General features: G+C 45.3%; 1 protein-coding gene across 2 annotated transcripts in view; it reads right to left on the bottom strand.

The window, feature by feature from the left end:
- Positions 1–16,426, bottom strand: part of TTC9 (tetratricopeptide repeat domain 9) — an 88,929-nt gene that overhangs the window by 34,211 nt on the left and 38,292 nt on the right. The window lies entirely within an intron of this gene.

Here is a 16,426-nt window from a genome sequence, read left to right as displayed (position 1 = left end):
TTATCATTTATATTCGGGGGGTTTTCAAAGAGGTCAAGGCAGATGACTTTAAAAATATGCAATCTCACCTCAGTAACAACTATAGAAAAATAGACAAATATAGTGCAAAATATAGACAGCAGATATAAATTCTCAAAACTGACACATTTTGATCACTAAAGTGAAAATAAAATCATTTTTCCTAACTTTGTTGTCTGGTGATTTCATGAGTCTCTGGTTGCACTTCCTTCTGACTGTGCATCCAAATTCTATCTATCTATCTACCGTATTTTCGCGGATATAACGTGCGCGTTATACGCGTTTTTACCTACCGCGCATACCCCTCGCGCGTTATATGCCTGAGCGCGGTATACAAAAGTTTTTAAACATAGTTCCCACCCCGCCCGACGCCCGATTCACCCCCCCAGCAGGACCGCTCGCACCCCCACCCCGAACGACCGCTCGCACGCGCTCCCACCCGCACCCGCATCCACGATCGGAGCAAGAGGGAGCCCAAGCCCTCTTGCCCGGCCGACTCCCCGACGTCCGATACATCCCCCCCCGGCAGGACCACTCGCACCCCCACCCCGAAGGACCGCCGACTTCCCGACAATATCGGGCCAGGAGGGAGCCCAAACCCTCCTGGCCACGGCGACCCTCTACCCCCACCCCGCACTACATTACGGGCAGGAGGGATCCCAGGCCCTCCTGCCCTCGACGCAAACCCCCCTCCCTCCAACGACCGCCCCCCCAAGAACCTCCGACCGCCCCCCCAGCCGACCCGCGACCCCCCTGGCCGACCCCCACGACCCCCCCACCCCCCTTCCCCGTACCTTTGGAAGTTGGCCGGACAGACGGGAGCCAAACCTGCCTGTCCGGCAGGCAGCCAACGAAGGAATGAGGCCGGATTGGCCCATCCGTCCTAAAGCTCCGCCTACTGGTGGGGCCTAAGGCGCGTGGGCCAATCAGAATAGGCCCTGGAGCCTTAGGTCCCACCTGGGGGCGCGGCCTGAGACACATGGTCGGGTTTGGCCCATGTGCCTCAGGCCGCGCCCCCAGGTGGGACCTAAGGCTCCAGGGCCTATTCTGATTGGCCCACGCGCCTTAGGCCCCACCAGTAGGCGGAGCTTTAGGACGGATGGGCCAATCCGGCCTCATTCCTTCGTTGGCTGCCTGCCGGACAGGCGGGTTTGGCTCCCGTCTGTCCGGCCAACTACCAAAGGTACGGGGAAGGGGGGTGGGGGGTCGTGGGGGTCGGCCAGGGGGGTCGCGGGTCGGCTGGGGGATGGGCGGAGGTTCTTGGGGGGGGGCAGTCATTGGGGGGAGGGGGTTTGCGTCGAGGGCAGGAGGGCCTGGGATCCCTCCTGCCCGTAATGTAGTGCGGGGTGGGGTTAGGGGGTCGCCGTGGCCAGGAGGGTTTGGGCTCCCTCCTGGCCCGATATTGTTGGGGAGTCGGCGGTCCTTCGGGGTGAGGGTGCGAGTGGTCCTGCCGGGGGGGGGGATGTATCGGACGTCGGGGGGGGCATCAGGCTTTCAGGATGGGGACAGACCTTCAAGGGGGGACAGGACTTCAAGGGGGGACAGTGCACGGAAAGTCAGGGGGGGTGAACGGAGAGTCGGGACAGCGCACGGAAAGTCAGGGCAGTGCACGGAAGTCAGGGGGGGTGAACGGAGAGTCGGGACAGCGCACGGAAAGTCAGGGCGGGCGAAAGGAGCGTCGGGCATCATGCGCATTATATGCCTGAGCGCGGTATACAAAAGTTTTTGTACATATCATCGTGATTTCTGCGCGCTATACCCCTGTGCGCGTTTTACACGGGTGCGCGTTATATCCGCGAAAATACGGTATATTTATTTATATTTCTTTCATTCTTTCTGCCTCCTACATGCTTCCTCTCCTCCAGACCTCATTCCATTCCCCAAACATCTCTCTCTGTCCTTCCATGTGTCCAACTTTTCTTCCTCTCTCATCCCCAGATCATTTTTCACCACTACCCACCAACCCCATGCCCATTTCTCCTTCTATCACCCCTTTCCAACACCATGCCACATCTCTACCTCCGTCACTATGCCCAACATTTCTCCCCCTTGCATCCCCTTCAATCTATCCCTCTGTTCCCTCTCCACCACCGTATCCAACATTTCTCCCTCTCATCCTTCCATTCCCCATGCATCTCTACCTCACTCCTCTCTCTCTCTCTCTATGCCCAATTTTCCTCTTCCTTTCCCCATGTGCACCATCTCTTTCCCTCTCACTCACAAACTCAGGCCCAAAAATTGTCCCTTTCTATTCCCTCCCTCTCTTGTGTCCCATGTTTATGCCCCCTCCCTTCCTTCTGTGTCCCGAGTTTGTGCCCCCTCCCACTCACTGCCTTTCAGCCTTTGTCCCACTCCCTTCTTCCCTCCCCTGAAGCTGACTTGTTCTGAAGCCTGCCTACCTGCCCCTCTCCGCTGAAGCCACCGCCGCCATTGTGATGCCTCCCTGCCATTGTCAGCACGCCCGCTGCACAACCCTCCACCCCTGAAGCCAACCCAGAGCTGACACGCTCCATCCCTCCCCAGCAGAAACTCCATAGCAGGGACTGGCCATGGCTGCGTGCAGCGGCCGACCCATGAGACTTTCTCCTGATGTCAATTCTGACGTCGAAGAGAAAGTCCCGGGTCAGCCAATTGCTGCCTGGCTGACCCGGGACTTTCTCTCCGACGTCAGAATTGATGTCTGGGGGAAGTCTCATGGGCTGGCCGCTGCACGCAGCCATGACCAGTCCCTGCTTCGGAGTATCTATTGGGGGAGGGATGGAGCATGTCAGCTTTGGGGGTGGAGGGTTGTATAGTGGGCGTGCCGACGGTGGCAGGGAGGCATCCCGATGTTGACGGCTTCAGTTGGGGAGGGGGAGGGGGAGAGGGGGCACATAAGCAGGGATTTATAGCGAGAGGCAGGGAGACATCCCTGGAGGCGGCCAGGCCGTATATTCCCAACAGGCGTCCCGCATGTACTGCAGGTTGAGAAACACTGGTCTAGAAGTATATGTGTAGGAAGTATCTTGGTCACATGGTTTCCCTTCATTTTTAAATCGTTTTCAATAAGCTCACTTTTTCCGTCTGCTAGCAATATTTTTATTAGTGGTTTATTAATGCTATTCTTAAATTATACCTGTGCTTTAAGATGGACTTGACAATAAAGGGGTTCATTTCAAAGCACTTAGTACACAAAGAGGGACATTTTTGATAGAATGTATAAGTTCGACTTTGCTTCTGTTCACCCAAGTGCGCACAAAATATGTGTCTAACTGCTTTGAAAATGAGCCCTTAAATATTTTGAGATGATCCACGAAGGTGGATACAATGCAGAGTATAAACCAGAAATTCTCATAAAACTTAATTTAAGCTAATTCTATAAAGTAGATGCCAATGCTGCAGGTAAAGGGCCAGAATACTAGCACATATGTACATATGTGCAACCCATATACACATAACTAATATTCTGGCTATGCTCTACATAATAGTATCTAAATGGGATGGAGAGTAGTTTGAAAGTAAGCGTACCCATGGGCACAGTCTGGGTAAAGCATAGGTAGTTTTCAAAGTTATAGACAAAAATTATACAGAATGCTATAATTTATGCACATTTGTTTTATCAGTCTAGATGTGCGCACTTACACCAGCAACATGACAGTGTGACTATACCTAAAATGTATGTGTTTTTGACCCGTTTTCTATAAAAAAAATTTGGTACCTATGTTCTTTTATAGAATAGGCTTCAAACTGGTGCCCTCTATAGTAGATGCCTCCTCGTGTGGAAGTAGGAAGAAGTTAATGGACACAGATTAATGGGGGAGGAACGAAAGGGGTAATAAAGAGAGAGTGATAGACCTAGAAAAACTCTAATAAGAAGAGGGAAGAAAAGGTTGGTTTATTTAATTGAATCTTTCAATTTTTTGTTACATACAGTAAAATCTCAGATATCCGGCACCCATGGGGATTGGTGGATGCCAAATAAATGTAGTTTCTGGTTATTTGAGAGTTACTGCTAAAATAGTTTTGTCTCCCTACCCACCTCACTCTATCATCCCCCATCCCCATTTGTAGGTCCAGTATCTGTTCTTCCCTTCTTTCTGGGTCACTTTCTCTCCCCTCCCCTTCTCTCCCACTTTCTCCCCCCTCCCTTACCTGAAGTAGCAGAGCCAGTCCTGACAACTCCTTCCCTCCTTCTGTTCACAAAGCAGTAGAGCTGGTCTCGACATCCCCTCCCTCCATTCCCGAAGCAACAGAGCCGGTCCTGACAACTACCCCTACCTCCCTCACTCACCCACAGTTGAAGCGGCAGCCAGCAAGCAGAGGAAGCAATGGTAAACAGACAGCTTCTGACCATCACCGGCAGGGTCTTTCCTCTGCCACGTCGGAAGTGACATGGCAGAGGAACGGCCCTGCTGGGGCTGGCCAAAAGCTGCCTGTTTACCGCCGCTTCCTTTGATCACCGGCTGCCACTATAGCTTCGGGTGAGTGAGGAAGGTAGGGGTAGTTGTCAGGACCGGCTCTGTTGCTTCGGGAATGGAGGGAGGGGATGTCGAGACCAGCTCTACTGCTTTGTGAACAGAAGGAGGGAGGGAGTTGTCAGGAGTCAGGACTGGCTCTGCTACTTCAGGTAAGGGAGGGGGGAGAAAGTGGGAGAGAAGGGGAGGGGAGAGAAAGTGACCCAGAAAGAAGGGAAGAACAGATACTGGACCTGCTTCGAGGAGGGAGAGGATTGTCAAGACCGGCTCTACTGCTTTGTGATTGGGGGGAGGGAGGGGATGCCTAACGATGCCTACCTGTAAAGTAGGTGTGGTTAGGGGTAGAGAATAGGTGTGGTATACTTAGGCATCACTAGGCATGTGAGTCAGGTGCTGGTAAAACTTGGCCAAATATATTAGCTCCTACCTCTATGATGCATAGCAATACCTAAAAATACCTAGGCGCTGATAGGCATGATTCTATAAAAAAAACACCTAGAAGTTAGATGTAGTTAGGTGCCATTTATATAATCAAGCCCTAAACAACATCTTTCAAAAATGTCTTAAATTGTGCTACACTGAATCTGGGTTTGGTGTGCCACCTTAACATGCACTAAGCCCAGATTCTAACACCCTTTAGTAAAAGAGCCCCTTAGTTGCTATTTGGATCCACAGCATACACAGGGGAAAGGGATTGAGACTTGTAGTTTTACAACCACACTCAAAGCGGTTTACATACAGGTACTTCAAGCATTTTCTCTGTCCCGGTAGGCTCACAGTCTATCTAATATACCTGGGGCAGTGTTTGGAAGGAGGCATGTTGTAGGTGTGGTTTGGGTGGGCCAGAAAAGTACATGTGCATTTCCAAATGTACAACAGCAATGTTAAAAAATCTGGAATTTGGCATTTACACTTGTTCTGAGGCAGGCATAAGTATCCATTAACATTTGAGGTCTTTTTACTAAAGCTTAGCATGCACTAATGGACATTAATGCACATTAAATACTGCATATCCTGTTTTATACCTACAAACCACATGGCACTTAGCACACACTAATGTCCGTTAGCACATGCTAAGCTTTAATAAAAGCTTTATTTGGACCTGGGGTTTCATTTACATGATTAAGGAACAATTCCACTTACCTCTCTTTTGTTAAAAACAATCTTAAGATTTCATAAACAGAGGGTTGTTTTTTGGTTGGGTTTTTTCTTAGCTTCATAGTTTGCTCTTCATGGAAATCCAGCTTCAACAAATCTACATGCGAATGCCCATGCTTATACATGTAACTTGCAAAGTCACCACTTACATGTATAAATGCTAGCATATATGAGAGCAGAAGTGTGATGCCGTTTAATGAACATGTTTCGTTATATAACAGCTGCGCTCACTGTGCGTGTATTTCCTAAGGGCTTATAGATATTTTACAAAAGTCTCCACATTGACCGAGCCTTTTATAAAATATAGTATTTTGCTAACTGTAAATGTTTCAATTTGACATCCCTTTTCTACCTAGACACCTTATGCCACATGAAGCCTTTTATCTCCTAATCTGGGCCCAGATCATCAGAAACGTATGTTCTAAAGACTATACCACCCCTATACCAGCACCTCCTCACCAGCACCCCTGAAAAACAATCCATATCTGTTACCATACTGAAAAGTACAGATCCTGAACAGAGCTAGGGTGTCTTGTCTTTAGGTTAATCCATAGAAACATGAAGGCAGATAAAGGCCAAATGGCCCATCCAGTCTGCCCATCCATAGCATCCAAGTAAGCAGAAGCTACAGGAATGCTCATGGCCTGGTTGGGAACTGAAGAGAAAGGAAAGCAAGAGCTGAGTGTCACACAGGCCATGATAGTGTGACCATATGGCTCCAGAAAAAAGGGGACGGATTGAGACATCCGGGTTTTACTTCCATTGAAAGCAATGGAAATAAGGAGAACAGATTGAGACATCTTGGTTGCTTTCAATGGAAGTAAAACCCGGATGTCTCAATCCGTCTCCTTTTTTCTGGAGCCATATGGTCACACTAGCCCATGCAGGACTGAGATTTGCCTCTCTCCTTAGCTTGACAAAATCTAAACATTCCTATCTGGCAGGCTCTTCCTATTTCTAACTCCTCATTGTAGATCAATACTTTTGCAGCACTGGCAATGCATATTTCAAATACTCATTGAAGGCTGCACAGTGTGTGCCCTTGGGTATTTTCATGGAAGTTAATAAGCTCTATTTAGACCCTTTAATTTAAAACATAAATGAGCTGCCAAAAGAATGTATATCATATGATCTTTTTTTTTCCTTTTTCCATACCTTCCACCTCCTAGCACCCTGCTGGAGGTGTTTGTAAAAAATAGGTAATACCTTCCTGCTTGCTAACTAAAAGCTGAAATAAAGCAAAGCAGAAATACAGCTTGATTGCTAATGACTAGCAATAACTCAAGTAGTTAATAAGTCTTAGACTCTTTTAATGAAATATCTTAGGAAAATTAAAGGTTTAGTCACATTTTCAAGTTGACGCTTGTTCTTTTCACTTTCTCTTTCCTGATCCACACTGGCAAAACACAATGCTGAACAAGAAGGTCTACTAAGGCTAGTCTCATGCCCTACCCCCTCAGTGCCTTTAATGGATGTAAGCATGCTCAGCAAAATTAGAATTCTAAGCTAAATGTAAGAGAAATGCAAACTTACTGACTAAAACTAACAAGAAAGGACTTAAAGATCCGGGGTTTCCTATCACATTATAAACCATTAAATTCTACCGTTTTATCACTTTCTGATCATCCTTACATCTCTCTCTCTCTTTGTTCCTACCTAATCTTTTCCTCTTGAGAAGGTCATTAGAATGCCTTTATAACTCACTTATATATTATAATACTATTGCAATTTCTTTCTTATACTATCCTGACCTGAGGGAGGAAGTTTTGGTCTCCAAACGCGCATTAAAAAAAATATTAAGTTGATCCAATAAAAAAGTATGATCTTATTTTCCCTTTCTGTGTAAGTTTTATTAACCTCTTACATGGAATAACACAAGAACCATGCCACAACATTTTGACATTGTTAAACGTTACCTACTGCTCATGCTAGATCCTATTCCGAGGTAAGTAAAAATCCTGGTAATTCTCACAATTAACATGTGGTAACTATAAAACTCCTCTGTTAACTGATGAGGATGTTCCCAGCATTTCTGGGAGGGCTGCCATGAAGCTAGTGCAGAGAAAAAATAGCTAATTGCATGGTAGATAGCATATGGTACAACCAGCTACACTTCGGGTAGTATTAACTGCTTTGCATTATTGGTCAATTTAATTAACATATAGTAATTGTCTTCATGTTAAGTGAAAAGTATAGCTCTTGTCCCAAAATGTTTTCCACATTAGCGATTTAATTCAGGGATTACATGTACTAACAGTTAATGTATGGCAATTCCCATGCTAAACATCTAATACAGTTCAGTAAATAGGCCCCATATGTTTTCCTGAGTATGTTAATTCCCTGCATGTTTCAGGGTACACGTAAAATAGTCATATCACACTCCACTAATGGCACAGCGGTCCTTACAAACAGGGTTGCCAGCTCAGCCCACATTATAAAACAAGCTAACCCCTTCCATTTGTGCAGGCCTCCATTCCATAATGGTAACCAGCTGCATCCATTCTCAGGTCTCCAATGTCTCTCCTTGACCTCCTATCTGCAGAGTCTCCATCCTGTGGCCTCCCTTTCCTCTCTCTTCCCCTGGATCTTCCTTTTTACCCATGTTTGTCAAAGTTCAGTACATAAAAAAATAAGAAATACCATACAGAGTCATTTATACCCAGGAATAGGCAGTGGCTTTTCAAGTCAAGCTGGTAAATAATGGTTTATTTACCTTTCCTCTAGGATCTTATCTAAATTCTTCTTAAAATCCAGCTATATCAAGTGCTTTCACCACATCTTCTGGCAACAAATTCTACACCTTAATTTTTCATTTTAATTTTGCATAAATAACTAAGCAGTATACAATAATATATCAAGGATTATGGGTAGAAAGGGAAGACAAGACACCCAAAAAAAGGAAATAAGTTAAAATCAATATAAAAAACTATCCCAGTGTAGAACAACCACTATAATAAAACCCTTACCACACATGCGCAGTTCAAACTTCACGATCCCTGCGTCCCTGATCCGTAGCTCCGTGGCAGACATGCGCAGTAGATGTTTGCGATGCATACGGCAGTGGAGCCTGTGGCGGTTTGTGGTGTGTGCAGCGGTTCCGGAGAAAAGATGGAAAAAGGGCAGGACAGTGATAGTGACAGCAACAGTGGTGATGATGTGAAGAAGCAGCAGTCCAAGTCAGCAAGGAAACCAAATCAGAAGGAAAACAGAGCCTGTGCTGAGGGGAGAAAAGACCAAAAGCAGACCTCCAAAGGTGGATAAAGCAAGGAAAGAAAAACCAGAAAGAGCCATCTGTGCAAGAGAAGCTGCAGAAACTCCACAGTGAGATCAAGTTTGCACTGAAGGTCGATAACCCTATTCGTTGCTACAAAGCCAACAAGGATGTGATGGAGAAGGCTGCTGAGGTTTACTCACGCCTGAAATCCCATGTCCTGGGACCAAAGATGGGGCCACTTCAGAAAACAAACAAAAACAGCATGACTGAGAAGGACAAAGCTGAGAAGAACGATGAGAAGCTAACAGGAGAGGAATCTGAGAATGAGAGAGAGAGGAAGGAGCCCTATGCAGATGTTTCTGCCCCAGTGAATGATGAATCTGCAGCCCAGCAGAATGAGAGTGGTGAAGATAAAGATCTGAAAGAAGACCACAGTTTGGGCAGTGTAAAGTGAGAGGTGCCGACTGAAGATACGCAGAATGACACACAAATTGATGCTGAGATGGAAAAGTCAGGCAGTGACAGAGACAGACAGAAAGACAGACAGACAGACAGCAGCCAAGGAGAGAGAGAGAGACAGACAGAAAGACAGACAGACAGACAGCAGCCAAGGAGAAAGACAGACAGACAGACAGCGGCCAAGGAGAGAGAGAGACAGACAGACTGCGGCCAAGGAGAGAGAGAGACAGACAGACTGCGGCCAAGGAGAGAGAGACAGACAGACAGAAAGAAAGACAGACAGACAGTGGCCAAGGAGAGAGAGAGAGACAGACAGACAGAAAGAAAGACAGACAGACAGTGGCCAAGGAGAGAGAGACAGACAGACAGAAAGAAAGACAGACAGACAGTGGCCAAGGAGAGAGAGACAGACAGACAGAAAGAAAGACAGACAGACAGTGGCTAAGGAGAGAGAGACAGACAGACAGACAGTGGCCAAGGAGAGAGAGACAGACAGACAGAAAGAAAGACAGACAGACAGTGGCCAAGGAGAGAGAGACAGACAGAAAGAAAGAAAGACAGACAGATAGCGGCCAAGGAGAGAGAGAGAGAGACAGACAGACAGAAATAAACACAGACAGATAGCGGCCAAGGAGAGAGAGAGAGAGACAGAAAGAAAGAAAGACAGACAGACAGACAGATAGTGGCCAAGGAGAGAGAGAGAGATACAGAAAGACAGACAAGACAGCGGCCAAGGAGAGAGAGAGAGACAGAAAGAAAGATAGACAAGACAGCGGCCAAGGAGAGAGAGAGAGAGACAGAAAGAAAGACAGACAGTGGCCAAGGAGAGAGACAGAAAGAAAGAAAGACAGACAGACAGACATGTCTACTCTAGCACCCGTTAATGTAACGGGCTTAAAAACTAGTCATCAAAAATTCTTAACAGGAAACAGTAGGAACAATCAAAGTTAATGGTAAACCCTTGCTGTCACCAATGTCATGCTCCAATCATGATGCCACTTACAAGGAATGATCTAATTAGAGGAAAAAGCTTATTGTGCATTAGGCGAAAAAAATACTTCAGCTGGCAGGAGGGAATGTCAGCAGCTGCTGCACTGCCTTGACAGTGAAAATAAGGTCTACAGGGTGACCTATACTCACTGTCCCTGTGGTGATGCCATCTCTTTCATTGTTAGCTTCCTTAGTAAACAGGAAGTCCATGTGGAATGGCTGACAGGTTCCTACAAGGACATTTAGAACACACTGCCTTATAGCACGCGTGATTACTGACAAGACAGTGCTGCTGGGCCCAAGACTCAAAAGTTGCACATGGGGTTATAGACAGCTCCATTTTTGCACCAAAATGCAGGAGTTAAATGTCGGCATTTACATCAAGTTTTACCTGATGTAAATATCGGGGGCCAACTTTAGGCATGGAAATTGGCATGAAGCACTATTCTATAAACCAGGGGTGCACAACTTCAGCCCTTGCCAGGCCAGGTTTTCAGGCTTTCCCAAATGAATATGCATGAGATCAGTATGCATACAATGGAAGCAGTGAAGGCAAATCTCGTGCAAATTCATTGGGGAAATCCTAAAAACCTGACTGGATTCGGTCCTTGAGGACCGGAGTTGTGCACCCCTGCTATAAACAGTGCTCAATTTGGTACACCATTTGTAGAATAACACGCTGTGCCAATTGTTTTGCACCATTTATAAAATTCCTCTCCCCTAGTACCTAATGTACATACTGTGTTTCCCCGAAAATAAGTCCTAGCATGATTTTTTAAAGACACTTTTAATATAAGACCTATCCCAAAAATAAGTCCTAGTTAAGATCGACCCCCGAAGCCACCAGGACACTCCTGACTCCATCCCTGACACTAGTGCTGCCCGATTTGCCAATCATCTCTCCCTTCCTCTCCTCCACCCCAATTCTTCCTCTTTCCTTTATCTCCCTCTCCCCCCCCCCACCATGTGCAACGTCTTTCCTCACCTCTCACCCATCCCGTCCGCTCCAAAAGAATTCAAAACAGCAGCGGTGGTAGCATTCTTAATGAGCTGCTTCACTGCCTTCCCCGACGGGGCCTTCCCTCTGTCGCGTGGCTTCCCTCATCAGTGACGTGGCAGAGGGAAGGCCCCAGCAGGGAAGGCTGTGAAGCAGCCCATTCAGAGTGCTGCCGCTATTTTGGGAGGCCTTGGGAGCTGCTGCACAAGGGGGGGGGGGGGAAAGAGAAAGAAAGGAAAGAGGAAGAATTGGAGTGGCGGAGAGGAAGGGAGAGATGATTGTTGTGCATGAAGAAAATAAGACATTCTCCAAAAATAAGCCCTAGTGTGTTAGTTTTAGAACACAAATTAATATAAGATGCTGTCTTATTTTCGGGGAAACATGGTGTTTGGGCCCAGATTCTATAAAAGATTCCTAAAGTTAGGAGCCTAGATCGAAACACCTAGCCAATCTAGATGCCTAACTTATTTAAAAAGCTTAAAAAGCTTATTTTAAAACACTTAATAAGTTTAATTGGCTCAGTAATTAGCTTAACTTAAAATTAATTGCTTTGTAAGTGCCTAACTTTCACCTAGGTGCCTAGTCCAAGATGCCTACCAGAAAGTGGGCCTTCTTAAGAGCGGATTGTGAGCATGTTTTGCATGTGGGCATCTAAACTGGACTTAAGTCGCCGGTATTCAGGCCAAGAAAACCTTGGCATAAATAGGGGGGCACCTAAGGTTTTAATGCCTACTGGCCCCTAAGTCCAATTTAGGCACTGCTTGGTGCAATTCTATAAACAGCGCCTAACTTATGATTGACAAGCGCTATGCATCGCTTTTCTCAGCACCTATGTTTTAGGGGCTGTTTATAGAATCTTGGTGTCTAACTTTAGATGATCTTTCTTGAATTTACCCCTTAATGCCCATCGGTCTATATGTGAAGGTTGGTTGCCTCTGCTATGTCTTCAATTGTTTGATGAGCTGACATCCCTAGTTGATGGACTTGGATACAGTGGAAAACATTCCTATTTAAGACAATGGTAATGGAAAGTCTCATCTCAAGAGTCAGAGGACTCGGAGAGAGAAAGGTTACAAAAAATTTGGGAGCATTGTATCATATCATTCCCTTAGAAAAAGTCAAGAAGCAATGCTCAATTACTGAGGCAGCTGAAGGTTGCAGACCCTAGGTAAGGAGGGAAAGACATTGCCGCGGTCACACATTGCAGCAAACTTCGGTGGGCAGATGCTGTGTTATTTTAAGGTTAGCCTGTGGGAGGATGATGCAGTATTTTCAGATATGTGCACAAGGTGGTAGCACAGTTGTTTCAGGTTATCATGTGAAGGATGCCGGGTATCTGCAGGTTATTTGTAATGATGATACAGTATTTTCATGTTAGTATGTGGGTTGGAGGTGCAATACCTTCAGGTTTGCAGGCGAGGCGATGGTGCGACAGTTTCAAGCTAGGAGGTGGGAAGCTGGTGCAGTAATTTCCTGTTTATAATGAGGGGTACGTTAGCAGAAGTTCATCTGGACGGCGCATTCTGGGTGTCGACTGCCACACTGTCAGTGCTCAGAAGTGCAGCCTCAATTCATTCCTCTGCAAACTGTGCGTGGGAGCTGTGAAACCGAAAGGGGCAGGAAAACAAAGCAATGGAAATCTCCCAGGAAGGGGGCGGAGAGGACAAATGTTAATGTTTCATTTTCCTTATTTCCAGTTGATGTGACCTCCTGAAATACGTTATAGGCAACAGCTGTCAGCTTATAAATGCTTTATTCACTTTTTTTTCCCCCAACAAGAATATTGTCCATTTGTCAGCCCTTAACTCTTGTCCTTGTGTGCCCTCCATTGTTTCATTCTGCAGACCATTCACTCACAGGCCACAGCAGGTAGGTACTAACTAGAGCTAGTTTCAATGAACTTACGGTATCTCCTATCTGAATTCAACCAACAGTAGTTTGGGTATCTTGAGCAGATAATCACTCTCTTCATTTTATTTTCTCATGGATTTAGTTGTTAAGAAAGGTGGGGGTTTTTTTTAAGTTCAATCATCTTTATTGAAATTTACATTTTTTATAATAATAAAGAGCAGCAATTGACCGATAGATTGATTTAGCAGCTTTCTCCCATTTACGGCTGTATGAAAAAGTTTAGGTACCCATAGTCAAACTGTGGAGGGAAGATATCAATACAGATACTGTTATTTGACTACAAAAGTCGAGTTATATTAACACAGATTCTCAATGAATATAATGAAACCCTGTGATAAAATAACCTGAAACTCTAGTCCACGTTGATAACTCCCCTTCAGTGAATCCCTAAATGAACAGAAGCAGATGCAATCTCTACATGGTAGAAAGTTAAACATGTAGGACAAAAAAAGCATACCACTCTCAAAGAAATTTCACTGGCTATAAATAAAGCAAATGGAGAAAATGATAATAATAAATGAGACACCTCAGTACGGGCCTAGGTTAAACATTAATGGCTTTCATGGCCCCAGGCAGAAAACTCAGAGATGACAAGCACCAGGTTTAAATAAACCTAAATAAGTTCTGCCCCGCCCATCATTTGGACTCTGTAATAAATACTTAGATAACCACTCAGTAAAAGAACTTAGAGAAGGAGATAGAGGGGAAAAGAATGTTTAAAAAAGTCCCGCCCATAGGACGCTATCAAAGTTATCAAAAGTGCAAATGCTAAAGTGCAAAATATCCACCAAAAATTCATTCACAGTTCATAATCTAAAGTGCAAAACATAAACAAAAAATAAGTCATAAAATTTCATTCCAAAGTTCATCAATAATGAATACGTGAGAATGTCCCAACGTATAAAATTGCAGATCACAATTCATTAGGTCCATTCATTAAACTTGTCTGGTACAAGAAATATTTCATTCAAAGTTAAACATGACATCCTTGTGTCATTTTTTAATGCAAAGTTGCTATGATATTTATTTGCTCATTTTAATAGATTAAAAAACTAGCTGACTCCCCCCACCCCCCACCCCCTTTTACAAAAACGTAGCATGTTTTTTTAGTGCAGGCCGCAGCAGTAACAGCTCCAACGCTCATAGGAATTCTATGAGCGTCAGAGCTGTTGCCGCCGTGGCCAGCACTAAAAACTGCACTACAGTTTTGTTAAAGGGGGAGTGAATGTGGCTTGTGCACAAGTTTAGACACCTTTCCAGTTGATTCATTACTACTTTTAAAAAAAAAATTCTTAATAAAATAAAAAAAATTGATTAACTCATTAGGCCTTCAGTTGGTCAGGTAAAAAAACAGTTCTGAAGTAGAATACATGCAGATCCTCCTAAACTCTCAGCTTGTGGCTGACATTTTCTGTACTTTTAACAAGCATAGACTCCTCTAAACAGACATCCGAGCATTTGAAAATAAAGGCAACTCACTCTTAGCAAGGGAAAGCTATAAAAATAATCTCTAAATATTTTCAGTTAGCAAGTTCAACTGTCAGAAACATTAAGATATGGACATGGGGTGGGTAGGAATATTTTTTAAAAATTTTGAGTGCAAATTTTTGGATAAGTAGAAGGGGGGATGATATATGTATTTGTCACAGAAAATAATTCTGATTGAATTTAAGGGCTGTTAAAGTGTAAATGATTGTATATGTTGCACTTATTTTTTGACTTTAAAATTAATAAAGATTTACAAAAAAAAGAAAAAGAAACACAGGTACAAGGGGGCACTCAGAGAAATTGAAAGGGGGAAGGTTTAGAACAAACGCCAGGAAGTTCTTTTTCATCCAGAGGGTGGTGGATACATGGAACACGTTACCGGAGGATGTAATAAGCAGGAGCACGCTACAGGGCTTCAAAGAAGGTTTGGATAGGTACCTGGAAGTCAAAGGGATTGAGGGGTACAGATAGGAGTAGAGGTAGGTTATAGGGATATGATTAGAGGATTAGAGGCAGTTACAAAATTAGTCAGGGACACTGTTCAGGCAATTAGGCCTGATGGGCCGCCGCGGGAGCGGACCGCTGGGCAGGATGGACCTCTGGTCTGCCTCAGCGGAGGCAACTTCTTATGTTCTTATGTTCTTAAATGGACATTAGATGGAACTGAAGTTGTCAAGACAAGATATGATAGAGGAACTAAAATCTGCCTGAAAGCTGGTAAGAATTGCAAAACAGAACTCAAAGCCCACTGCAGTGGGCGTAGCGAGGAGAGCGAGTGGCGCCCCTCCCCACCCTCTTCTCTGCCCCCAACTCCTTCCCTCCTCCCCTGCCTAGCGCCCCCTTCCTTTCCCCCGTACCTCTTTAATTTTTCTGCCGTGAACAGAATCACGAACTCGCTGCCCGTGTTGTACTGGCTCTCCCTCTGACGTCACTTCCCAAGAGGGGGACCCAGAAGTGATGTCAGAAAGAACAGACTCCAACATAGGCAGCGAGTTTGTGATGCTGGTCACGCTGGGAAAATTAAAGAGATACGAGGGAAAGGGCACACGTGCGCGGCGGGGAGGAGGTGTGCTGGAGCCCCAAGACGGCTCCCAGGGTGGACTGCCTGCCCCCCCTTTCCTATGCCACTGGACCACTGCAAACCACCTGCTGAAAAGTTCAGCAGACAATGGAGTATCACAATAACATAGTAGATGACAGAAAACAAAGACAAATAATATCACAGTACTAAAGAAAAAATGGGGAGGTGGAGGAAATAGGGGGAGGGACTTAACCAACTGAGTGTGACACCCCTGAGATGGTCATGGTCCCGCAGGACCCCCAGCTCAGTCCAACCAGAAACAGGGGTAGACAAAAAGGTCCAGGAAGGATGTTGGGAGTTGTATTATCCACACCTTGCATTATTGGGCATGTACCTGCTGTACAATGCAGGTAACTTCCCCATTATTTCTCAGAAGTGTAAAAGTCGTTTCACACATGTTTTGAACTGAAATGCTCTATGCTTGGTTTACATACTCCTGTCTGTTAGAGATCTACTATAACATAACATAACATTTTTATTTGAATACTACGGTTCATAGTCTAAAGCACGCGAGGACAAAGGTGCGCCGACAACCGAGCGTGGACAACTGAGCACAGGACTTCATCGCGCCGAAGAAAAACCGTATTTTAAAGGGCTCTGACGGGGGGTGTTGGTGGGGAACCCCCCCACTTTACTTAATAGAGATCGCGCTGGCA

Source organism: Geotrypetes seraphini, chromosome 7, assembly GCF_902459505.1.
Source record: "Geotrypetes seraphini chromosome 7, aGeoSer1.1, whole genome shotgun sequence".
Taxonomy (NCBI): Eukaryota; Metazoa; Chordata; class Amphibia; order Gymnophiona; family Dermophiidae; genus Geotrypetes; species Geotrypetes seraphini.
The sequence above is the reverse complement of the archived record's forward strand: the minus strand, read 5'-3'. Positions and strand labels throughout refer to the sequence as shown.